Here is a 26819-nt window from a genome sequence, read left to right on the forward strand (position 1 = left end):
AAAATTTTACCGTCGTGACACAGAGGACGATTTTTTATTAAATATTCAACCGAATTGATTATTTTTATTTAAAATCAAACAATTTCACTCGCGCAGAATGAAAATTAAAACCCGCAATTGAATTACTGCTTCTGGGCACTATCGGAACTGGACCCGATTCCATTCAAATATCGCACATGGACGCAGGGTTTCCATAGCAACGGTGTGAACAAAACGTCTAAAGCAGCCATGCTTTGGTCTCCAGCTCTTTATCAGCATTTCATTAGCAACGTATCATATATCCAAGCACAACATCTTTGGATGTAAGTGGATGTAAGTTTTTATACATTTTATACAAGTGGAGTGAGATAATTAATAAATTAATTTTGGTAGTTATGACACAAATTTCCGAATATTTTTTTAAATATGGACAATTACTATTTTGCTATGTCCAGTGTGTTTGTAGACGTTGTAATTTTGGCACCAGTCGCCCCTGAATACTACTAATAACAGTAATGTATTCTTGAATTTTCACGAAAGTGGTGTCACCTCATTCATTAATTTTTTTGAGTCACCTTGTATAAGCAATAAAAAAAAATATGATTGTATTGATAAATCAACTGCTGACGTCATCGACTTTGTTGGGAAGGGATAAATATATTTCTAATGTTCTAGGAATCCACTGCTGATGATTTTATTAGCTTTAAAAAATATCCTTTGACATTCAGCACATGCTGAACTGCTTGTATTTTAAAATGAAATAGAGTAGTAATCCTAAAAAAGTTAAGTCAACAGAATCAAAATTTACGATTTATTTTAGAAAGTACATAACGGATTAATTTAAAATTTTACAGAACATCCTCTTTCAAAAAACTGATGACCTCATATGAAAATTTTGTTACGAAAATATTTATCTTCTTTACCTGTAGTTTAGTAGTCTACTTTACTTTTAACTTTATTTTAACTAGAAAAAATTGGTCTAAAGAGTTTAGACAGTACTTCCCTCGCTGTCGGAAACTTGACGACTGCATGGCTATTGTGTTTTTTTCTCATTACATTTTTGTAGTGGGAATTTAAAAAAAATTGCGATGACGTCATCAACATTTTTGCAAGGACACGTATATCAGTTGGGATAGATGTAGTGTAATACTAAGAATAAAATTATTGTATTCCCAAATTTTCGGGAAAATGAATTGGGTCGTTATGAATATTGATTTTTTATAATCAATAAAATAACGAAACAATTTACTCGCGTATACGGCAACTGAAAATCGTTTATGTATAAACATTCTTAATTTAAGATGACAAGCGTAACAGCATACGTGAAAGTCAAACAGAGAAACTGTAAACAAAACGACCATCGGTTTTATTGCTTCGACTTCCGCTTATTATATAAAACATTGGGTTTTATTTTAATTCTTGACGGTGAAATTCAAAATTGGTTGATTATAAACATGTCTATTTCACATTCGCGGAACCAAGTGATCGCATAAAACAAATGCAGGTCTGTAATGTTAAAGTCGATGTAAATAAGCGATGCTACCCTTATGTTTCAACCGAGTTTTTCCTTTAACAAATTTTGTGTCTACCAAATTGGGTTGGTTGGGGTGTAATACTAATAATAAGTGTTGCCTTTAATTTAATCAATAAAATAAATTGACTTCATTAATTTTTTTGAACCACCTCTTAAGAAAATCTAAAAAATATGAATGGAATGATAAATCACAAGTACAAAATCATCATATTTTTTGCATTTTAGATAGGATTTATTCAGCAAAATTTAAGGGTGACGTCATCAATTTTTTTAGGAGGGATGAACAAATACATTTTGAACAAAAGTTTACCATGCTTGTAATAACATTAAAATATTCCCAAGATTTCAAAGCATTCGGTTTTGTAATTCCTGATTAAATCGATAAAGTAAATTCACGCCTTCATTAATTTTTTTGAGTCACCCTGTATATGCAAATCCAAAAATATGAATGGAATGATAAATCACAAGTACAAACTCATCATATTTTGTACATTTTAGATACGATTTATTCGGCAAACTTTTGAGCTGACGTCATCAGTTTTTTGTAGAAGATAACCAAATATATTTTGACTAAAAATTTATTATGCTCTTTATAACCTTAAAACATCTGCAAGATTTCAAAGCATTCGGTTTTGTAGTTCCTGATTAAATCAATAAAATTAATTTACGCATTCATTAATTTTTTTGAGTCACCCTGTTTATGCAAATCGAAAAAATTTGAATGGAATGATAAATCACAAGAAGAGACTCACCATATTTTGTACATTTTAGATAGGATTTATTCAGCAAAATTTTGTGGTGACGTCATAAATTTTTTAGGGGGGACGACCAAATACATTTTGATCAAAAATTTACCATGCTTATGATAATTTTAAAATATCTTCAAGATTTCGAAGCATTCGGTTTTGTAGTTCCTGAGTAAATCAGTAAAATAAATTTACGCTTTCATTTATTTTCTTGAATCACCCTGTATATGCAAATCCAAAAAATATGAATGGAGTGATAGATCACAAGTACAGACTGATCATATTTTGTACATTTTAGATATGATTTATTCGGCAAATTTTCGAGCTGACGTCATCAAGTTTTTGGAGGGAATAAGCAAATATATTTTGACTAAACATTTATTATGCTCTTTATAACCTTCAAACATCTGCAAGATGTCAGAGCATTCCGTTTTGTAGTTCCTGATTAAATCAATAAAATATATTTACGCATTCATTAATTTTTTTGAGTCACCCTGTATATGCAAATCCAAAAAATATGAATGGAGTGATAGATCACAAGTACAGACTCATCATATTTTGTACATTTTAGATATGATTTATTCCACAAACTTTTGAGCTGACGTCATCAAGTTTTTGGAGGGGATAAGCAAATATATTTTGACTAAACATTTATTATGCTCTTTATGACCTTAAAACATCTGCAAGATTTCAGAGCATTCGGTTTTATAGTTCCTGATTAAATCAATAAAATATATTTACGCATTCATTAATTTTTTTGAGTCACTCTGTATATGCAAATCCAAAAAATATGAATGGAGTGATAAATGACAAGTACAGGCTCATCATATTTTGTACATTTTAGATATGATTTATTCGGCAAACTTTCGAGCTGGCGTCATCAAGTTTTTGGAGGGGATAAGCAAATATATTTTGACTAAACATTTATTATGCTCTTTATGACCTTAAAACATCTGCAAGATTTCAGAGCATTCGGTTTTGTAGTTCCTGATTAAATCAATAAAATATATTTACGCATTCATTAATTTTTTTGAGTCACTCTGTATATGCAATTCCAAAAAATATGAATGGAGTGATAAATGACAAGTACAGGCTCATCATATTTTGTACATTTTAGATATGATTTATTCGGCAAACTTTCGAGCTGACGTCATCAAGTTTTTGGAGGGGATAAGCAAATATATTTTGACTAAACATTTATTATGCTCTTTATGACCTTAAAACATCTGCAAGATTTCAGAGCATTCGGTTTTGTAGTTCCTGATTAAATCAATAAAATATATTTACGCATTCATTAATTTTTTTGAGTCACCCTGTATATGCAAATCCAAAAAATATGAATGGAGTGATAGATCACAAGTACAGACTCATCATATTTTGTACATTTTAGATATGATTTATTCCACAAACTTTTGAGCTGACGTCATCAAGTGTTTGGAGGGGGTAAGCAAATATTTTTTGACTAAAGATTTATGATGCTCTTTATAGCCTTAAAACATCTGCAACATTTCAAAGCATTCTGGTTAGCAGATTAAAAATTAAATTTCAAAATGTTGTTTTATAATTTTGATTTTTTTTCCAAAAATCTGGACGTTTCGGGTGAAAAGTCGATTCGGAGTTGTAAACTACATGTGTAGGACTATGTTATTTTATACAATTGAAAACCCATTTACTATGTACAATTTTGAAGTGACGTCATCGTATTAGTGGTGGGGATGATTAGACAAATTTTGGTTAGCGTTTTACCATCTACATGATATTCTTAATATAAGTACAAAATTTCACAACAATCGGTCGAGTACTTTCGGAGATTATCTGTCTAATAAAAATCCGGGGGCAGACGGACAGACGGACAGACGGACGGACGGACAGACGGACGGACAGACGGACAGACGGACAGACAGACGGAAATGGGAGACCTATTTCTTCGTCTTCTAGGGGTCATGAAAGATCGAGAAAACGTAAAAGTAGAGAGTCGGCCGACGGACTCGATTACAATACTTCCTTTGCTTACGCTCGGGAAGTAAAAACAAAAATAATACATACCTAAGGTGTAAAGTTTTTAATTTGTTAACCAGAGTCTTGCGATTTGTCAACGCATTCAGAATTTTGAGCATTGTTTCATCGTTCACCCGATTTTCAAGTATAAACAAGTTAACAGAATGTGTTTTCGTAACATAATGCGTTCGAATCAAAGGCAGTGGCAGAGTAGCGGAAAATAAATTCTACAAGGATCTCTAAAAAATGCAGCTACTTTTTTTAATGTACAGAAGTTGTAGCAAATAAAATTTCCCAAAATTAAATTTTATAATTTTTCGAAGAACTGAGCTTTGTCGATCGAAATAGCTTTCGATCATTTTTTTTTAATCGTGTTGTAGGGTATTTTTAACTTTATTGGAAACCGTATTTTCTGGTGATCTATAGCATACAATGCAATTGGCTGTCGAATAAAAAATGTGTTTTGATTATCGTCTATCGACCCAATTTTAAGTTGATCTGTTAAGGTAAATAAAGTGTTGGTGGGTTATGCTTGTAAACAATCTGATTCCAGACCAATTACGTTTGTGCTGAGGCAGAGTTAACTTAGTGGAGCTCTAAGCAAATATATTTAGTTTATTAATAAAGGAAACTATTAATTGTTATTTAAATTAATTAAAATAATAACTAAAAACAATCAACATTAAAACAAAAAGAGCGTTTATTTTGCGATTGTTGCTCAAATGCATTTACCTCGTGACGATAACGAAGGCGTTGAATGAATAAGCTTTCTAGGGACTTTAGATTCTAAAACGCACGAACATTTTGGTTAGTGACATGTTGCATTTACCAAAATTAATTTAAAGTTTATCAACATATTGATGAATTGCCTAATGAAATTTATTATTTTTTGTAGAGATTCCTTTGAGAGATAATATTTATAAAAAAAAGCGCCCTGACATACACGGTCTATTGATCATGCTTCAGAAAGCGAGGAAAGCACAATTTAAATAAACTCTTTAGACAAGTCTTTATAATTAGGGTTTTATTCTGATTTAAGCAATTATTTGATAAAAAATAGCTGAAAAGACTGTTTTAGTGAAAAAGAGGAATTAAGGGGGACTGTGTTGGGACAAAGAATATTTGCTCGAATACAATTTTGCTGAAAAGTATGATGGTAAAATATGCAAGTATTAAGTATTTTCAGAAATTAAACTTTACCTTATCAGTAAGGCTCGGATAGTATGCAAAATGCATATTTTTGCATATTCTGCATATTTAACTATTTTTTTTCATTTATTCCATATTTAAACGTTGGGTGCATTTTTATGCATATTTTAAAATTTTTGCTGCATTTTTCGTGGATATTGGTGAAAATCTTAATTTTAATACAGTTGGTTATTGGCAGTATGTAGGTAAATAAATACCGACCTTTACTAGTAATACGTTCGGGTTTTTCCAAGACTTCACTTATGAGCACCCCCAATTAGGCGTACTACTGGAATTCTTTACTTAACAGTACATAGTTCTGCAAATGTATTTAACGAGTGATTGGAAGAGATGGAAAACCTAGAATGGATTTGTAAGTATTTCATTCTTCGATTTTTTTGGGTGTTTCTTCTATTTAGAACCTAAAACTTTAGTTTATTTAGCATCTTTGATGTCTTTACAATTCGCAAATTCTAGTAAAAAACTTTAAGATTTTTAGAATGTGTCTTTAGAATTTTTGAAAGGTTTGAAACCTTTTAAATATTTCAAACATCTGGAAACTTTGGAATTTTTAGAATATCTATAATCTTAATATCATGTAAACTTTTGAAATTTTTAAATTTAATATTTTTTTATTTTGTTTTAATTTTTGTGAATTTTCGCAATTTACAAAATTTTTAAAATTTCCAGAATGTTCAGATTTTCCAGATTAGCCAAATTTTTAAGATTTTCCGAAGTACACAAAATTACCAGAATTTCCACATTTTCCAAAATTTCTAAAATTATATTATCAGACCCAGTTATACCAGAATTTTGAAATTTAACATTTTCCTAAATTTTACTTACTAAGTTTTTTGAGATTTTCTAAAATTTATAGATCTCAAGAGTCTAAATCTTTGTAATTTGTGGAATCTCTGGAATCTTTACAGTCTCCAAGATTTATAAGATATTAATTAGGGTGTTCAAGGCTTTCAGTGCTTTTAGGATTTATAAAAATTCAAGAAAGCATTTTTCCGATCTTTACGATTTTTAGTTCTTTAAGATTTTTGTTTTGGAATTTTTAAAATCTTTGACATTTTAAGAGTTCACGCGATTTTAGTTTTAGAATCTTTGCCTTTATCGAATTTTTAAAAATTTGCGGGATCATTTTTATATTTAGAACATTAGAACTTTAGTTTTTTTAGAATCTTAACTGTCTTTACAATTCGCAATCTCTAGTGTACGTAATTCGCGAAAGCTTTTATACTTTTTGAATCTTTCAAACCACTGGAAACTTTGGAATTTTTAGAACCTCTAGAATCTAGTAGAATCACTAAAATTTCTATAATCTTTAGACTTCAGATTTTCATTATTTTTAGGTACTTCAGTACCTCTAGGATTATAAATATTTTTAGATTTTTAGATCTTTAGGATTTTTGTTATCTTTCAAAATTTTTAAATATTTGGAATCTGTGGAATCTTCGGAATTTTTTAAATCCCTGAAATCCCTTTAGAATTTTAAAATTGCCAGCTCCTCGGGCTTTTTTAAATTTTTTGAAATTCCTAAACTCCTTGTAGTCCTTAAAGTTTTGGCATCCTTGAAAAAATATTATAATAAACACAAATAAAAATATTTTTCAAGGGAGTAACTAGTAACGGGGCAATTTCAAGTTGGATTTACGATTTCACAAGTCCCCGTTGCCATGGAAGATGCGATGACAGCAGTCGCGATAACGAATTAAATCGCGAATCGCAACAACTGTCATCGCATTACCCCCTATCGTTGTTGCTATGGTAATTGCGATAACAGTTGTTGCGATTCGCGATTTGATTCGTTATCGCCACTATTGTCATCGCATTTTCCATGGCAACGGGGACTCGCGAATTCGTAAAACCAACTTGAAATAGTCCGCTAGTCAATAAAATAGCTAGTTAGTTAATAGAGTAATAGAATACACCGACATAGTTAGTTTTAATTTGTAAATGTGTAGTTTAAGTCCAATAAAATGTAAAGAGTTGTAAGAAATGATAGAAATAAACTATTAATGTCAAAAAAAAGTAATTTCTCTTGCATACTTTACAAATATGTCTTGCATATTTTAGCAATTTTTTTTTGCTACTTAGGTATATATGCGCATATTTACTTGTTTTCTTCTGGATAGTTTGGAGTGGTGGTGCTGTCGGACGGTCTAATGTAGAAAAAGGGGCAATCCTTAGACAGCGATATTGTGAATGCACCAATCAGGCGCATCAGTCCAGTTTCTCTCCTCTCGATACTCTCAAAGTAACCGTTTCACGACAAAACTCTAGTTTTGACTGATTTAGTTATTATAAGTACACTTGATAGAATTTCCGTTTAGCGTAAAAATATTCCGTGCAAATACTTTTTCTAAATTCTGTTTGACCCCATTACATTTTATGAATTTTTTTTTATATAATTAATAAACACATGAAAAATGTTACAAGTTCATTTTAATCGTATCTATGTGATTCAAGTCTTACGTCACTCTAAAAAGAGAACAATTTTTATGGTTAATATGGCTTTATATGGCAGGTTTAATTATTATGAGTGAGATTTAAGTAAATATTTATGAATTTCTCAAACTTGTTCCTTGTTTTTTTCACCAAAACTAAGTATAATAATTATTGTTGCTAATACTGCATAATTAAAATTTCTGAATGCGTTGTTAAGTTTTAAGACGCCAATTAAACTACTATTTTGAATGTTTTCATGGCGATGTATACAAAAGCCACAACTCACTCAATCCGATCCTGTGCTAAAGCGAGCCGAGGAAGCTTTGATGTCTCTAAAGTCAAATCAAATCCCAACCACAGTGTACTAGATAGCCAATCGAAGGCTAAAATAAATCAACCGCTATACCACCTAATGCTCTTTAAACAAGACTACAGTGGGGCATCAGGTGTAATAGCAAGCTAGTTTTGACATTCACTACAGACCAACATTTCACAACAGGGAGTGCGTCGTCATGGAGACGCGCCACCACTCGAGAGGAACAACATGCTTCTGATGGTCTTTCAGGGGCAACCATTATGAAACATCCGTTCATAATAATTACTGTCCTCGTTCCGAATCGCCACCTAATACAGTTCTTGTGTGATGTCACTCGGATAACTACGTTTGCAGCTTTAAAGTATCGTAATTTGGCAAATCAGCGAATTTAATGCACTTTGCCCGAAAAGCGACGGAAATGACGTGATTCAAATGTCTGTAATGAAAAATCCCATCGCTTTAGTTTAAAAATGCCGGCTGAAATTGCAGCAGGTGTATTTCGGTAAATACAGATTACTATTGTTGCGATAAAAATGTTTGCGTTTGCACAACTGACACTGATGGTGATCTGTAAAATCCGAAAAGGGAAATTTTAAATTTAATTGATGTTTCAATCAAACGACAATTATATTGTTCAGTGGATAGTAATAAATGACGTTTTATCTTTATGCTGACAATAGATTTTATTTATTTAATCAGTTTTCAATTTAATACTTCTGCATCGACAAGAAATTCACAATTAATTTGCCATGATTTCCGTCGTGCATTGTTTTTGTTTTTACCAACAATTTCAAGAAATTACAAGATAATATTTAAAATATGGGCATAAAACTAACGGGAATTCTGTCAATAGAGCTATGCACCTGAAGTGCGCTGATTAAGGACCGCCCTGTTTTTCTGCATTTGACCGGTTTGTTACTTGACCGTTACATTGCTCGACCGATGCAGACTAACTCTTTCATAATTACTGTTTAATTTCCAATTATTTTAGTTGCATTTCCGTCAGTTTAAAACTGTGTGTGATAAAACCTATTTTTTATAGAATCTAATTTGTGCTAATTTTGATGTCCTTTGAAGATATCTGCTGGAATAGCATCTGATTTTGTTTGCCACTAAGAAATCATCTCTCTCTTTATATTTGCATTAATTTTGTAGCAAATGAAACTCGACGTCGAGATTTCGGTAAATCACATTCATTTAATACAAAAGAAAGGCACTTTAAACGATTTCGCCCGCTTATGATATCTTAAAACCTTTATTCTGTGTTAGTGTAATAACTAATTTTTCATGCAGATTAAAGTGAAGTAATGTGCTTTGGAAAAGTATCCAGAATTCCTCTCAATACCGTGATAAAGCAGGTTATAACGACCGAACAAATGCACTTTAGAACGTCGTTCATCAAAATTTTTAAAAGAATTTAAAATTCTTCGCGCTGATCCTATCTAGCTCAGGTCTCCTTCCAGAAGTTTGCGGAAACTTGAAAAACTAATCTCAGAACTATCTACTTTTTTTTTATTACGTAAAGGTCTCGTGTTATTTTTTATTTTTATCGATTTTTCCCATATGTGTACATCTATACTGATAACACAAAACTACAATCAATATTATAATACTTTCTTAACTGTTCAATAATTGATAAAGTATTATTTATCTATCTTGCGTGTTCTTATAAAATATCACTCGGTTCGTGTAATTTATTAAATAATTCAACTTCAATATGTGTAAGAGAAATTTATTCAACACACGCTACGTGAGAAATCTGTTTTCACACATCACTGTTTGTGTTTGACTATGATTTCAAGAAGTTATGTACTTTCTTGGACAAAGTGAGAGTGTGTGTATATTTTTTTCAGATAAACTGTATTCGTTTGAAATAAATTTTAATCTAAAAGGAACCAGGAGATGCGGTATTCCTTGCGCTTCAGACACGAAGGAAGTTCTTCTAAATAAGTTTGTAGATTGCTAATCGTATGTATCTGAGAAGGCACTTTCCTAGCGCCAGCCAGTCGACTGGGAAATGATATGGAGATCGCGAAACCCACATCTAAAAATTTTCAATACGAGCAATTTTATTATCTGATATCGAAGAATTAAATCGAGTTTACACCGAGTTTTTTTTATAATATTTGTATAAATTTACGAAAATACCTGTTAAATATAATATATTTATAAAACTGTGTCAAAGATTATGTATTTTTACTTCCTGGGCGTAAGCTAAGGCAAGTTTTGTAATCGAATCCATTGTACGACTACCTACTTTTATGATTTCTCGATGTTTCATGACCCCTACAGTACGAAAAAATAAGTCTCCCGTTTCCGTACGTCTGTCTGCCGCCTATTCGAATTTTTATTAGACAGATAATCTCCAAAACTACTGGATCAATTTTATATATGTATGTATATATTATTGAGAAGAAAATCAAGATTGTATAATAACAATTACCAATTAACTTTGAAACTGTAAAATTGAATGCCCTGAAATCTTCCACACGTTTTAAGCTTACCGTAATCATGGCAAATCGTTAATCAAAATGTATTCGTTTATTCTCTTTCAGAAAAATGATTACGTCATCTCAAATTTTGCCGAATAAATCGCCTTCGAAATATGCAAAATATATTACTCTATAGTTGTTGTATATCAATCCACTCATAGATTTTAGAATTACTTATACAGGATGAGTTAAAAAATAAATAAATGATACAATTTATTGTACTGAATAACTCAAGAATGCCTCACTCCATTTTCACTGTCATCCATACTATTACACTGCATCTATCAAAACTGATATACCTGTCCTTGCAAAAATGTTGATTACATCATGAAATTAGGTAATGAAAAAATCCACTTGAAACAAACGGATAGCACGCTTGTTTCATTTACTTTAACATTACATACATATATTTTTATTTTAACTTATACTTCTTATCATAAAAAAAATAAAACTTGCAAAAAAAAAAATCTTACAATTATTCGAAAAATCTGGATTCATTTACCTTCGACCAATTTTGGATATCACAATTTTTCGTTTTTTTCCCTCGATTTTGGAAGTGTTTGATATCACAATTTATAGTTGTTTCATTTTCTTACTTTTTGCAATTTTTCCATTTTTAACGTTTCGGTTTCATAATTTTTTGTTTTTCCAACTTCAATTTTTTCAAAATATCAAATTCTGGACTACCAAATTTTTCAATTTTTCGATTCTTCAATATTTCGGTTCGCAGTTTTTCAATTTCGCAATTTTTCGCTATCACAGTCTTTCATTTTTTATTTTTCCGTTTCACAATTTTTAATTTTACGATTTTTCAATTTTTTCTTTCCTCAGTTTTTCAAGTGCTTGATTTTTATTTTTCAATTTCCCAATTTTTTAGTTTTCATTTTCTCGATGTTATAACACAATTTTTAGTTTTTTGATTTCCTTCGTGATTTTTAAATTTTATAATTTTTCGTTTATTCAATTTTTCAACTTTCAATTTTTCAACTTTTCAATCTTTGATTTTTCGATTCTCTAATTTTCCAATTTAAAATTTTTGGAATTCTCAATTATCCGATTTTCCAATTTCTTTAATTTTCAATATTTCGCTTTTTCGATTTTTAAGTTTCTCAAGTTTTCAATTTTTTGTTTCTTCAATTTTTCTTCATTTCCAAGTTTTCATTTTATACTTTTTTAGATTTACAGTTTTTCAGTTTTTTCAATTTTTTGAGAAAAAAAATTAATGAATCGAAAAATTGTAAAATTGAAAAATTATAGAATCGTCAAAATTGTAAAGTCGAAAAACTGTAACATTGAAAGTTGGAAAAATTGAAAAATAAATATCGACAAATTCAAAAATTAAAAATCGAAAAATTGAAAAATGGAATAAATGAAAATGTTTTAAAATCTACTAAATCTTGTCATTGAACAATGGGAAAATTCTAAAATCATGAACTATTACATATTTAAAATGTAAACTAGAATAATTGCAAGTCAAAATTGAAGAAATGAAAAACTGAAAAATTGGTAAACTGACAAATCTAAAATTGAAAAAGCGAAAATTAAAAAATAGAAGTTAAAACCGCAAAAATGTCGGTCAAAAAGTTGAAAAATCCCAAAGAAAATTTTCACAACGAAAAAAGATAAATTATAAAATCAGAACAGTGAAAAACCGAAAAAGTGAAAAAATAAAAAACTAAAAAACCGAGACGAATAATTTGCAAAGCGAAAAATTACAAAATATGAAAACTGAAACATCCAAAAGTTGGAAAATCGAAAAACTGAAACATTTAAAAATGAACATTAACATAACTTTTCCGTTCAGAGTCTTTTATAAGCAAGCAATACCCCCACCCACCCACCCTCTCTTCATTCCGGTCACTACTTTTACTATTGTTCTTACTTCTACTTTTACAGTCTTATCTTAGCAAGTTTTAGTCCGGCCCATACACCCTTTATTTTCTTATAAGGTACGTCATTTGCCACAAAGAATTATTCCTGATTTCAAAAAAAAGGGAGAACGGGTGGGTGGGCGGGGCTAAGTTTAAATTTTTCTTACAGTCTTTTATAAGCAAGCAATAACCCCACCCACCCACCTTCTCTTCATTCCAGTCAACACTCTTACTATTGTTCAGTCTTATCTTAGGAAGTTTTAGTCCGGCCCATACACCCTTTATTTCTTAGAAGGTATGTCATTTGCTACAATCAGTCTTATCTTAGCGAATAACCGATTGTTTTCAAATTATATATGATTATTATCAGGATTGTGTAGATTGTAAAATTTTAACCAAAATTTATCCAATCACCCCATCAATGATGGAATGATGTCATCCCCACAATTTACCATAGTAAAAGTAATTTAAATTTTATTAAATAACTTACCCCCACACTTGTAGTTTATGAATCTGTGTCGAGTTTTTAATCTGAACATCCAGACTTTTGAGAAAAAAATCAAAATTTTTGCAATTTAACATCGAAACTGCGAAACCAAAAGCTCTGAAATCTTTCAGACGTTTTCCGGAAAGCCAAATATTTGATCCGTTTATCCCTTGTCAAAAAATTAATTCACAAAATTTTGTAGTAGATGTTATTTAAATTATATGAAATAACATCCTCCTGCACTTGTTGTTCATGAATCCGTGTTAAGTTTTACCCTGGACATCCAACTTTTTGGAAAAAAAGGAAAATTGTATAGTAACTTACAGGAAATTTGCAAACGATCTAAGGTAATCAGAAACATGATAAAGTGTTAATCAAAATTTATTCGTTTAGTTTTGCCGAACAATTTTTGTTTAAACTTTGTAAAATATAAATAAGATATAAATAAGAAAACTGAAATTGAAAAAACAAAAAATTATTAAGTTGGAACACAAAAAATGCTAAAAATTCTAAAAATAAAAAAAATAGAAACCGAAACAAAAAATTGTTAGATGAGAAATTGAAAAAATGGAAAGTTAAAGAATAAAAAATTCAATTATTAAAAATTGAAAACAAGGAAATTTAAATCGAAAAACTGCAAAATCTAATAATTGAAAAAGTTCACATTGAAAAAAAATCAGAACAGTGAAAAAAAGAAAAGTTAAAAACACAAAAAATAAAAAATCGAAAAACTGAAAAATTGAACATTGAGAATTCATATATTACAAATCGAAAAATTACAAAATTTGAAATTGAGACATCCAAAATTAAAAATCGAAAAACTGAAACAGCTAAAAATGAACACTCTTGTAAAATTGAAGAAACAAAAAAATTAAAAATTAAAAAATTGCAAATCGAAAAATTCAAGAAACAGCAAAATAAAAAATCTAGAATTTGTAAAAATAAAGAAAATAGAAACCGAAACGAAAAACTGCAAAAGGAAAAATTGAAGACATAAAAAAAGAATAAAAAAATAAATAAAAATTAAAAATTGAAAACTCGAGAAATTTTAAATAGAAAAATTGCAAATTCTAGTAATAATTACTAAATTCAAGAGTTTTAAAACTAAAAACTGAAAAATTTTAACTTTAAAAACCAGAAAAATTGCAAATCAAAAACTGAAGAAACAAAAGAAATGAAAAATGGAAAAATTCAAGTCAAAAAACGTTCCGGAGTGTTATTTACCTCACTGGTTTTAACGTTATAGAAGTTATAAGAAAAAATGGCAAATAATTTTAATAATTTTTCAAAAAAACTGGATTTGTTGTACTTTAGGAGTGAGTTCTATCGAAATAACATTCGACGACTTTTTTCTATATCGATTTAATTTCATTATTGGTTGTTGAGATAATAAAACAGAATTAAAAAACAGTAGAAAATAAGGTTGTCCCTAGTCTTCTTCGTACTGATTAGATGCCATCATTTCGTCATTATTTCTTATGGAGAAACCGGCACCGGAATTTCTTGTAGGTTCAATCGTAATAGCGCTCTTAACGCAACCGTTTTGCCACAAGGCAATTAGTATGATGACCTCAACAACTAACAATGTCGAAAGCTATCACAAATTTGAGACTGTTTCTAAATACGCCTAAATAAACATATGTTCAAAGTGGCAAAAAACGGGTGGATGGCAAATCTGCTATTTTTTAGCTTAGTTAAACATAATGGAAGTGCCGCGTATTAAAAGCTTTTGCTATCATTAATATATTTTGGCCCTGTCATGCTATAGCCCTTGTGGCAATAATTGCTATTATTTATGTATGTTTGTAAATTAATTCAACTGCCAAAAAAATAACTAACTGTGCAAAAAGAATTTGTTGATATTGTTAAATATCGCCTGTACTCATTAATATTATCATAGATTTTATAATCAAAACTATGGACAAGTTGTTGTAATTAATACTTAGATAAATCGATTTACTCTTACTATTCTTTAATTAAATCAAATCAAAATCTTTCCGATTACAAAACTACTGTTTCTATGAATTATGTAAACTTCTTTCTACCTTTTCGTCGTTTGAAGAAATCCAGACAGACAATCCCTTACCCCCAATACGGAAAGCCGATTAAATTCGAGTACAGAATTTCCTTTAACAATAAGAATTAATTTAGCGAAAGCAATATAATCGTGTTCCTTATTTCGATTTGTATTATGTATGAAAGAATAAAGCAACCGAAATAATAAGTATTTAAATTGGTCATAAATTTCCATCTAAATAGTATTCCCATTTTAAAATTCTGATCCATTTGTGAGTTCTTTCTTTTGTAACACTTTTTTTTAACGTTTTATTACATCTAAGTATAAAGGAAAAAATATTATTTTATGCGTAACGCTCACTAGACAAGAAGTGTACAAGTTGTCTTTTCTCCAGTAATAACGAAAAAAAAACAAGGTAAGTAATATTTAATATTTTATCAGCGCCACGGTTCCCGTCATCGAGGTATTTCACGGAACAGCGAAATAACTCGTTGTCGTGACATATTTAAGAAATTGCAAGTTTTCTTTGTGCTACTTCGTGCAGATCCCGTACCCTATTACATTCTCATAACCGCCGGCAGTAATTCTAAAAATTTATTGTTCCATATGAAATTAATGTTGTCTTTTTCAACGGTACTGAAGTTCCGAGCAGATGGATGCTCAGCAGCACTTTCGAGTTGCACTTTTTCCCTTACTTTACATTTCTCTGCGACGATTCCGCAAAAACAGCGCGTCTCGACGGAACGATATAAAAATAAGCTTTAATCAAGGAAGGAAACGTAAAGTTTCATGGGTTGTTTTTAACTAAATGTCATGTTCATGCCGTTTTAGTTCAAGTTGAGCATGGCTGTGCAATGAGACAGACGAACATCAAGTTTAATTAACAACAAGCGCACACGCGGCCATCCCGCCAGACATTGCGATGAATAATGACAGCATTTGTGAAAACCTTCATTCCGAGTTTTGAGACAATTTAAAAATGGTGGAGGCGCCGGGCTAGAAAAATTGCTGCGGAAAAAATTTGTTTTCACAACTCATCTAGAATGTGAGTGATATAAAAATGTGGGTGTGTGTTTCTTTTGGTTCCTGTAAGTTTTAATTTAATTTCTAAAGTACGAGAGTGACATAGAAACTAAGTTCGGTTTGAGCATATCGGGTTTTATTGTTTGAAATCTTCGACGTGAAAGTCATCGTCAAAGTTTCAGTTTGCGATAAACATGTGGTAATTGACGTTTCATGGCTAAGAAATGAGATCGTCTGTGTTATGAAGGACAAGAGAGTGACATCGTTAAAACTCAAAATGGATATTACCAACGGTGGATGGTATTTTTGAGTAAAGTTGAAAGTTAAATAAACAAGCACCCGTTTAGAGATAATAGAAGAGGAAATAAAAAGCATATCCTTATGCTCGCCGAATAATTTCATTAATGGATAGTTTTGTATAAACGTTACAGCAACCTATTTCTTACTTTCGAACAAACACATGAAGGCACTAGAAAATAACACATATGTACAGAAAGAAATATAAAAAGTCTGTCTGTCTAATAATCGCCTGTTATCTGTTAAGTACTGTTTCAAAGTTTTTATTAAAAAAGTCAGCTTCTTAAAAAAAATTGGAATGTCGGTAATTATTTCAGCAAATAAGACGGATATATTAGAACTTTCTACTCAAGCTTAAAAAGTTCCAACTAAGATTAAGGATGGTCACATATTATCTTGTAAAGTGTATTAAATAGCTTAGTGGATTGATAAGTTTATCCGCTGTAGTCAGGTTTGTATTTGACAAGCTAACGATTTTTTTGACAAAATTCCGTAAGATGTCGCTGGAGGGAATTTTATTTGTACCATGTATTCTAATGTTAGCTGATGATTATCAAACAGTGCGAACATAAAGGAAGTGTAAATAAAAAACTGTAATAATAAATAATAACACTGTCCGAATATACAATTAATAAAATATGAATGCAATGATAAATTACAAGTATAGACTGATCATATTTTGTACATTTAAGATAGGATTTATTCAGCAATATTTTGAGGTAACCTCATCAATTTTTTTAGGGTGGATGAGCAAATGCATTTTGATGAAAAATTTATCATGTCTAAGATAACCTTAAAACATCTGCTAAACTTCAAAGCATTCGGTTTTACAGATTCAAAATTAAATTGCAAAATGTTGTTTTATAATTTTGATTAATTTCCAAATATCTGGACGTTTCCGGTAAAACGCAACGCGAAGTCATAAACTACATGTGTAGGACTATGTTATTTTAATAAATTGAAAACCCATTTACTATGTACAATTTTGAAATGACGTCATCACTTTATTAGTGGGGATGAGTAGACAAATTTTGATTAGCGTTTTGCCATCAACATGATATTCCTAATATAAGTATAAAATTTGACAACAATCGACCCAGTACTATGGGAGATTATCTGTCTAATAAAAATCCGTGACGGCAAACAGACAGACAGATTTCTTCGTACTCTAGGGATCATGAAAGATCGAGAAAACGTAAAAGTAGTGAGCCGACGGACTCGATTACAATACTTCCTTCGCTTATGCTCGGAAAGTACATTTTAAAATTGTAAATTAAGACAAAGTAAATCGTTAAAACATACATATTGTTCTATATTTTACATTAGAATTCGGACGAAAAAGAGCAGTGGAGTGAGCGTTAGTGTTTTTATTTGTTTCAATCGTTCTGTACTTTATTTTCGTAATCAGTGATGTGTCAGCACAAATATCATCCCGAAGTTTATGAATACAGAACGAACAACTATAACCAGGGTTTTGTTACAATTCGTATTATATGAATTTGTTTATATGTAAAACAAAAACTTTGACTTGCGTCTACGTTATTCCACAACAAACCGGCAACTAGCATCTTAGTTTTGCTAATGAACTTGTAGCTAAATTTTGTGCCAGCAAGAGGAAGAACACTTAATTGCTATAATTTTCTGTAATGAAAGAAAACCAGTGCAAAGGGAATTTCTCTAATATTTCAGGATTAACTATTCTTCAGTGGCTTTTAATCTGAATTTACATTTTTAACAAAAGATTCATCTTTTAGTCTCGTTTTCGAAGTTCTCGGGAAGTTGAAAAGAAATCCCGAGTCTCTATAAAACTACAATTAAAGTTGCAACCAAACAGATCTACATTCCATCAAATAACCTTATGACAATTATTGAAATTATTGCCTGGATTAAAACTTTTAAAGAATGAAGTTCGAGTTCTGGCATATTCTTGATTTATTGTCTAAAATGCAATGTTTAAAGTGGCTGAGAACGAATTTCTAATAATAGTAAATTATCACGAAGTGTTTGAAAATATTTTAGACAAAGTGTTCTTGCTTTTTCTTGCCTCTAAAAGAAAATAAAGATAATTAAATGGCCTTTCATTATCTGCAATAAAGATGAGTTACTCTAAAAGCTACCTACGGCTCGACAAAACTTTTTGTCGCAACTTTCGAGATGTCTTAAATTGAGGGCTGCAACCCAGAAGTTGTTGATTTATGTTCAATTGCTGGAAAAACCATCTTTTTATTGCCCGCTGTTCATGTAACTGGAACACTACTAAAGCTCTTTCTGTTTTGATTTAATGATCCAATTTCTCGCAGTCGTACTAATGATTAAACTGCATTTTGCATATTTTTTGCAGCTTTTGATTTGTATTTAAATATCAAACCTCATAAATAAAAGGAATGTTCAATCGAAAATAAAAAATCACTGCAATCGAACAAGAATTAATTACAGCCAAATTAGAATCTAAGAAATACCTTAAATCCAACACAAAAAAATAAATACTAAGAAAAAACAGAGCATTCGAATATTTAGCATTATCTATCATACTACATACATATCTGTGTTCATTGATGCTGTAATGAATTAGATGCTTTTAGAAGAAATTCAGTCTTCAAGAACTACAAAAAATGATAATTGGCGTATTAAGTTTATATCAATTTATACTGTTCCTCAGGGTAAACATGAATTTATTTGTGGTGTGTTTATTTATTGCAGAGTAAATTTAAATAATCTGGTTTGAAAAACGACTTATTTTAAATTAAGCTTCACTTCTCGACAACATTTTTCGTAAAAGTCGAGAAGACAAATTCTGATTAGTTTTATGCAAATTGTGTACCCGCAGGAATCAAAAATTCAATCTTATTTTGAGTACATAGTGCTTCCCAAGACAAATATTCGAGTTTTTACTGTTGTAAATTGTATTAAGGTTGCTATGAGCACTAAAAAATTACAATTCGATACATAACACCAAAAAAAAAAAAAACGGTGAAATAAATGCAATATTTGTGTTTCCTTAGACAATGTAGCATCATATTTATTATCATCACAGCAAATTTTAATCTATGAAAAATGATGTGCACGGTATCTCCACTAAGGCTCTCGTCCTTTGGAAATATCTTTATGCATAAATATTTAATTCGCCACTTTATCATTACTAAAAGGACAAAAAATAAAATAACTTTCAAGGTATTTAGCGACAAAGTTTAGGTAATCACCACTGACGAGCTCACCGTCAGCAACAGAAAGCGCTTCCAAATTTAAATCTTAAACGAGGGTAGAATTTTTCTCACAACCATCAGTTATTGTCATTAACCTTGGCGGAATTAATTTGTCGCCTTAAAAAAAAAAAAACAAAATAAGGGAAGCCAGTAGCTTCTAAAGAAAGTCTTTCAAAAGCTGAAAGCTAACATGTTTTAAATAATTTGAAGACAGAGCTATTAAGCAAAGTGCATTTCCTACAGTAATAATTTTTGCACATAAACATGACACAACCAACAGCGCAAAGTTGCGTTAAGTGTTTGGCTTCATATTCCAGTCAAACAGAAAATTAATGAACAACAAGAAGTGTAATTTTGCAGTGCAGGAATTAACGGAGAGGAACTTTAATAACGCTTCCTTTTGGGATGGACTACAAAGATAATGTTGGATTATATAGCCTGAAAATGTAAAGTGCATGTAAAAATGACAATGAAGACCATGATAAAAACGGTAAGATGGAAAATAAGTAATGAGAAGGATGGAAAAAGCACAGACAGTGATAAAGACAAAACGGATAGTGGAAATAATAATGACGAAGATTGAAAAAATAACAATAAACAAGATGGTGAAAAAATAAATCGAAAGGAAGAGATACGTTCGACATACAAGAGAATATATTACAAATGGTAGAAGAATAAAAAAATCAGGCTCTCAAGCAGCTAAATGTTAAGTTACAAATTCCAGTGAGACTTTCTGTATTGATGAAATTATCTGTTACCCCGTTCGTCTTCTTCTTCTTCTATCATTTTACCGTTAACTGTAAGGAGATTACTACGATTTCTATCCTGAGCCTTATTTCCAATTACTTCCCACGCTATACCCCTTCTTTTCGCAGCTTCTTTAACACAACTTCTCCATTGTCTTGGCCTTCATTACTTGTTCTTCTCCCATTTCGTATCTCTTAATGTTTTTACTTCCCGAGCGTAAGCAAAGGAAGTATTGTAATCGAGTCCGTCGGCCGACTCTCTACTTTTACGTTTTCTCGATCTTTCATGACCCCTAGAAGACGAAGAAATAGGTCTCCCATTTCCGTCTGTCTGTCCGTCTGTCCGTCTGTCCGTCTGTCCGTCTGTCCGTCTGTCCGTCTGTCCGTCTGCCGTCCCGGACTTTTATTAGACAGATAATCTCCGAAAGTACTCGACCGATTGTTGTGAAATTTTGTACTTATATTAAGAATATCATGTAGATGGTAAAACGCTAACCAAAATTTGTCTAATCATCCCCACCACTAATGCGATGACGTCACTTCAAAATTGTACACAGTAAATGGGTTTTAAATTGTATAAATTAACATAGTCCTACACATGTAGTTTACAACTCCGAATCGACTTTTCACCCGAAACGTCCAGATTTTTGGAAAAAAAATCAGAATTATAAAACAACATTTTGAAATTTAATTTTTAATCTGCTAACCAGAATGCTTTGAAATCTTGCAGATGTTTTAAGGCTATAAAGAGCATCATAAATCTTTAGTCAAAAAATATTTGCTTATCCCCTCCAAAAACTTGATGACTTCAGCTCAAAAGTTTGTGGAATAAATCATATCTAAAATGTACAAAATATGATCAGTCTGTACTTGTGATCTATCACTCCATTCATTTTTTTGGATTTGCATATACAGGGTGACTCAAAAAAATTAATGAATGCGCAAATTTATTTTACTGATTTACTCAGAAACTACAAAACCGAATGCTTTGAAATCTTGCAGATGTTTTAAGGTTATAAAGAGCATAATAAATGTTTAGTCAAAATACATTTGCTTATCCCCTCCAAAAAATTGATGACGTCAGCTCAAAAGTTTGCCGAATAAATCCTATCTAAACTGTACAAAATATGATGAGTCTGTACTTGTAATTTATCACTCCATTCATATTTTTTGGATTTGCATATACAGGGTGACTCAAAAAAATTAATGAATGCGTAAATTTATTTTTTTTTTAATCATGAACTGCAAAACCGAATGCTTTGAAATCTTGCAGATGTTTTAAGGTTATAAAGAGCATAATAAATGTTTAGTCAAAATACATTTGCTTATCCCCTCCAAAAAATTGATGACGTCAGCTCCAAAGTTTGCCGAATAAATCCTATCTAAAGTCTACAAAATATGAGTCTGTACTTGTGATTTATCACTCCATTGATTTTTTTTTTAATTTGCATATACAGGGTGACTCAAAAAAATTAATGAATGCGTAAATTTATTTTATTGATTTACTCAGGAACTACAAAACCGAATTCTTTGAAATCCACTGCGAAAAAAAAAATTAATAGGCATGCAGTCGTCACGTTTCCGACAGCGAGGGAAGTACTGTCTAAACTCTTTAGACCAATTTTTCTCGGTATTTTAATTCTCTAAGTTATTAGCTATTTTAATCTATTATTGATTTTTCATTTATACTAGTTACTTCTCTCGTACAGTAGTATATATCTTTGTGTTCGCATTTAATGTTTCTTATTAGTAAATCATTTTCCATACAAATTTCAATTGTTGTTCTTCGTTTCTTTTCATTTCCTTCTTAAAAAATGTTTATGCCTGTCTGTATGATGGTTTCCTACTCTGCCATTTAAGTTTTCCATTATTGTCATATTTTTCTCCTTCCTCCTCTAATGCCTTTTGCAGTTCTCCACGGAAATCATCATTTAGTTTCTTTTATTACATCTTTGTTTTCTCAATAAGCTATTATCATTGTTCACTGTTCTTCGTCAAATATATAAATATAAATGTTATACTACCCCTTCTTTCGCTCTTCCTTTTTGATCTATTCCTCACCAGAAAAGCCAATATCCTTCATGTAATCTTGTTATGCATCTTCCTTTTTTTTGTTTCTGTAATTCCTAGTATCTCCACTTTATGTTTTATCATTTCCTCTACCAGTTATTCCTCGTTTTTTTCCTTTTATACTCCATATATTCCAAGTTACTATATTTAATGTATTTGTTTTGTTCGTCCTTTACGTGTTTTTTTTATTTTCCTAATCTTTCTTATTTGCCTTACTATTGCTTCTTCTGATTTGTCATTTTCTTTTAGTCTATTTTCTATTCTTATTCTTGTCTTATTTTTTGTTGCATACCTTGTTCTGCGTATCAAATAAGTATTAAAACCACCTTATTGGAATTGTTGGTAGATATCCGAATGAAGAGTAAACATTTTTTTGGAGTTAAAGAGTTGATAGCAGAACAGATCTCAAGGAATAAACTACAAAGGCAGTATTGTACATTTGTTTTTGAAAATGATTAGCTAAAGTTGAAAATAGTGATGTTTACATGCAATAAAAGAAAGGGATGATGATGATCTACAGAAGATATAAATATATGTATGTGTAATTAAATCTAGGATAAGATCCGCCTCGAACCAAATTTCAAGACAGCCAAACTGCGGAAACAACTGAAGAATGAGTACATGGAAACGTGGAAATAATAATTAATATACAGTCATAACCCCAGTTTTTTTCACTAGAATTTTTTCAGTAAGCCAAGGCTGTATTATATTAGTTTTAAAAATAGACTATAGTTGCTCCCCAAGTTTCTTCTAAAAGTAAAGGCAATCGGAACCCAAAACGCTTTTAGCATCCTATAGTATGTAGTTTCCTAAAATGGAACAGGCTACTTCTAAAACCCAATCGTAATGGATTCCAGTAATTTTTTCGGCGAAACTAGTGACTATATTATACTTCTTACCATTGTACTACTGTCCGTCTCGTTATCGTCAATAAAATTTTATAGGATACAATAAAATTTCCAAAACTATACGTTACTTCTAAAAACATAAGACAGTCGGACCCTAAAAAGTGTTTTGGATCTTGTAGTGTACGTTTACTGAAAATCAAACACAGTGTCTTTCCTAAACTGTATTTGCTACTTCTAAAAACGAGTCACATCAGTGGATTTCAGGAATTTTCTCATAGAAACAGCTAACTGCATTATGTTTCTTTTAAAAATATAAGACAGTCGGACCCCAAAGCACTTTTAGCATCCTATAGTATGCGTTCCCTGAAAATCATAGACAATCTGTTTCCTAAAATAGATCATGCTACTTCTAAAAATCAGTTATGGTAGATTTCAGTGATTTTTTCATGGAAACTGGTAGCTGTATTACGTTACTTCTAAAAATATAAGGCAGTCGGACCCGAAAAAGCATTTCGAATCTTGTAGTGTGCGCTCACCGAAAATCAAAGACAGTCTTTTTCCTAAATAATGCTACTTCTAAAAACGAATTACTATAGATTTCAGTATTTCAGCGAAAGGGTCAGATGTATTATGTTACTTCTAAAAATGTTAGATAAACGGATCCCAAACCGCTTTTACCATTCCATAATATGTGTCCCTTGAAAATTATAGACACTCTGTTTCCTAAAATAGAACAAGCTACTTCTAAAAACTAACCATAGCAGATTCCAGTAATTTTTTTTTGGCGAAACTAGTAACTCTATTACGTTATTTCTAAAAACATAAGACAGTCGGACCGCAAAAAGTGTTTTGAATCTTGTAGTGTGCGTTCACTGAAAATCAAAGACAGTCTCTTTCCTAAACTGCATTTGCTAAAAAGAGTCACAGTGGATTTCAGGAATTTTCTCAGCGAAATACCAAACTGCATTATGTTTCTTCAAAAAATAGGCTCCAAAAATGGATCATGGTACTTCTAAAAATTGAGTTTTCATAAGAATTTTCAAATTGAAAACTAATTTTGTATTTGGTCATTGCATTTTTGTTGTATTTGATAAAAACCTCTCACACTGATGTTGGAATTCATAAAAAAACTACGAATTCAGTTTCTCATTTGGGATGAGTAGTGATAAAAATATGAAATCATTTTTTTTGACCACTCATATGACATTAAATTTTCTTTGTGTTGTTGAAGAAGCTGTTGAAAAAGAGAAATTGCTATTCACTATCAAGAACGTTTGACGATAACTTCAAAAAAGGGATCATTATGATGGGTTATAGTGCACTAACTAACTAATTCCAGATAGAGATAAATGGTGTTCTGTTATCAACACCCCTATCTTCTGCACAGTGTACTGTTATAGATAATCTGCTCTAGTAGTTCTGTTACAGAAGCTGATATAGTGGTTTAGTCAAACATAGTAAAATGGCTCTGGAAACAATAAATGAGGACCTTGGAGTCTCACTAATGATTATTAGTCGGTTTAATATATTGCGAAGTTGTCTACCCTCTCATGTTTGACATCCAACTTCCAATTTATGTATGTACTGCTATCTTGTAAATGTAACTACACAAGCAAACTTTAGAAGTACTTGACTTCGTCAAATCCGCGGGAAGTTTTCAGTGGTGCTTGCAGGTGTAATAACAATTTAAAAAAACGTTACGGAAAATTATTTCGCCGTTTTATTATTCTGTTCATTATGTAGGTAAGCAGACTTTTTGGATCATTTACGCAGCAAGTTTAATTTTATGGTCAAATGAGAAATAAGCTTTGTAATGTTAGTTCGAGACTGTCATTTGGAAAACAAGCTCCCTTGGGTGGTGAGATCTAATTGACACCACAAGAAACTAATTTGCATACTTGTAGTTTTCGCTGGTGTTAGTAAAAGTAATTGAAGTAATTTATACAAGTGGCGCGAATGACGAATGTACCGTGAGACAGTAATAATTAGCTTGAGGTGTGAGCACGTCTAGTCGGCTAGGCAACAATAATGCGGCTTCTGTAATTGTTTAAAATGTCGGACGTGCAGCACCAAGAAGTGTCACTCATCAAAAACAAACAGCCGCCTAAGAAGAGAACAATTAACAAACTCGAAACTGGAAGGGCGTCTTCCATAATTAGCCCTTTAAATGGATAAGTACAGTTCGGTGCTGTGGTTGCTACAATTGTTAATTATATCTACAAGTTGTTTGTTTGCTGTTGGGCCCGCAGCTCTCTTATTCGGGTTTAATTAGGCACTTCCAGGATGCCAACAGGCGCCGCCACCGAATTACCGATTCTTTGCTTTATTACTATATCTCTATTCAGGAGTGAGAATTTAGAAGTAATCGGGTAACAAGACAAATGACCGAGCGGCTCTTCCCGGAATTAATACTCGAATAACTACCCCATTAACTTACTGTTAAATCTAGGTGAAAACGGAACTTGTGAATAAATAACGAACATTTCTACCGTTATTCAGATAATCTGAGTTCCGTTTGTATTGGCAAAGGTTAGCATTTAAGGATCAGATACTCGTGATTTATGATCGCTGCTTTCGCTAACAATCTTAAGTTGTTAAATATAAAGAGCAGCTTCCGCCCACCACGTATACATTATGCAGATACAAACAGACGGTTCGATTGTATTAATGGTTCGATGCGTGACTCTACTGATATCTAAACACCAACTCGTTCCTTTTAATCGTTTTAAAGGTTTCCGGGTTTAGAAAAGTTGCAATATATTCTCCAAACGAGTGGAAATGTTTTCCAACTACAGATATTGCGGTAAAGCGTAATTCACCAATGATTTACCTACTCTAATTTAGTGGTTATTTACGTTCCAGGAGGATAAATGCGCTAGTGCCATATTAATATACAGTTTTCTAGCACGAGTATGATATCAATGATTTAGATCACTTGTAACATATGTAATAGTATTTTAAGTAAGAGAAATGCTATATCATAAGCGAGTGATACCGATCTCACGAGCTTATAATATAATTTCGCTCACGTATAATTGACGACGTTTTATCTTACGTATTGTCATTAAATGTATTAATAATGTTAAATTTTTGTCTCGTAAAACAGTTGCTTAAACTACTCCAAAACCGACTGCTTTAAGATAAAAAAAATATCGACAAATTGTAATTCAGGATTTCTTTAAAACTAATTTATATTAAACAAAAACAATCTCACATTGTTTATTTATTATCTAATTTAAATGAATAAGTTATCTGCTATCACAGACAAAAAGAATTTTCGGATCATTAAAGTGAAACAATGATTTAGATCACTTGTAACGTAAAAAACATATCGATACACTTCTAAACAGGTTGTTTAATACTAATTTATATAAAAGAAAACAATCTGACGTTGCTTATTTATTATCTAATTCAAAAAAATAAGTTAAATTTATCTGCTGTCACAGGCAAAAACAGTTTTCAGATGATCAGCAAATACAGACTGGTGTCACTAAAGTGAAACAAGAAGGAAATTAGACACGGCTGTGATTTTTAAATTACAGTTGACATT

At 31.2% G+C, this 26819-nt stretch overlaps 1 protein-coding gene across 1 annotated transcript in view; it reads right to left on the reverse strand.

The window, feature by feature from the left end:
• LOC135134434 (KH domain-containing, RNA-binding, signal transduction-associated protein 2-like) overlaps window positions 1–26819 on the reverse strand; it is a 197882-nt gene that overhangs the window by 39740 nt on the left and 131323 nt on the right. The window lies entirely within an intron of this gene.

Source organism: Zophobas morio, unplaced genomic scaffold (genome assembly GCF_036711695.1).
Source record: "Zophobas morio isolate AGI-343-1 ecotype UQ-CSIRO unplaced genomic scaffold, CSIRO_AGI_Zmor_V1 ptg000023l, whole genome shotgun sequence".
NCBI lineage: Eukaryota > Metazoa > Arthropoda > Insecta > Coleoptera > Tenebrionidae > Zophobas > Zophobas morio.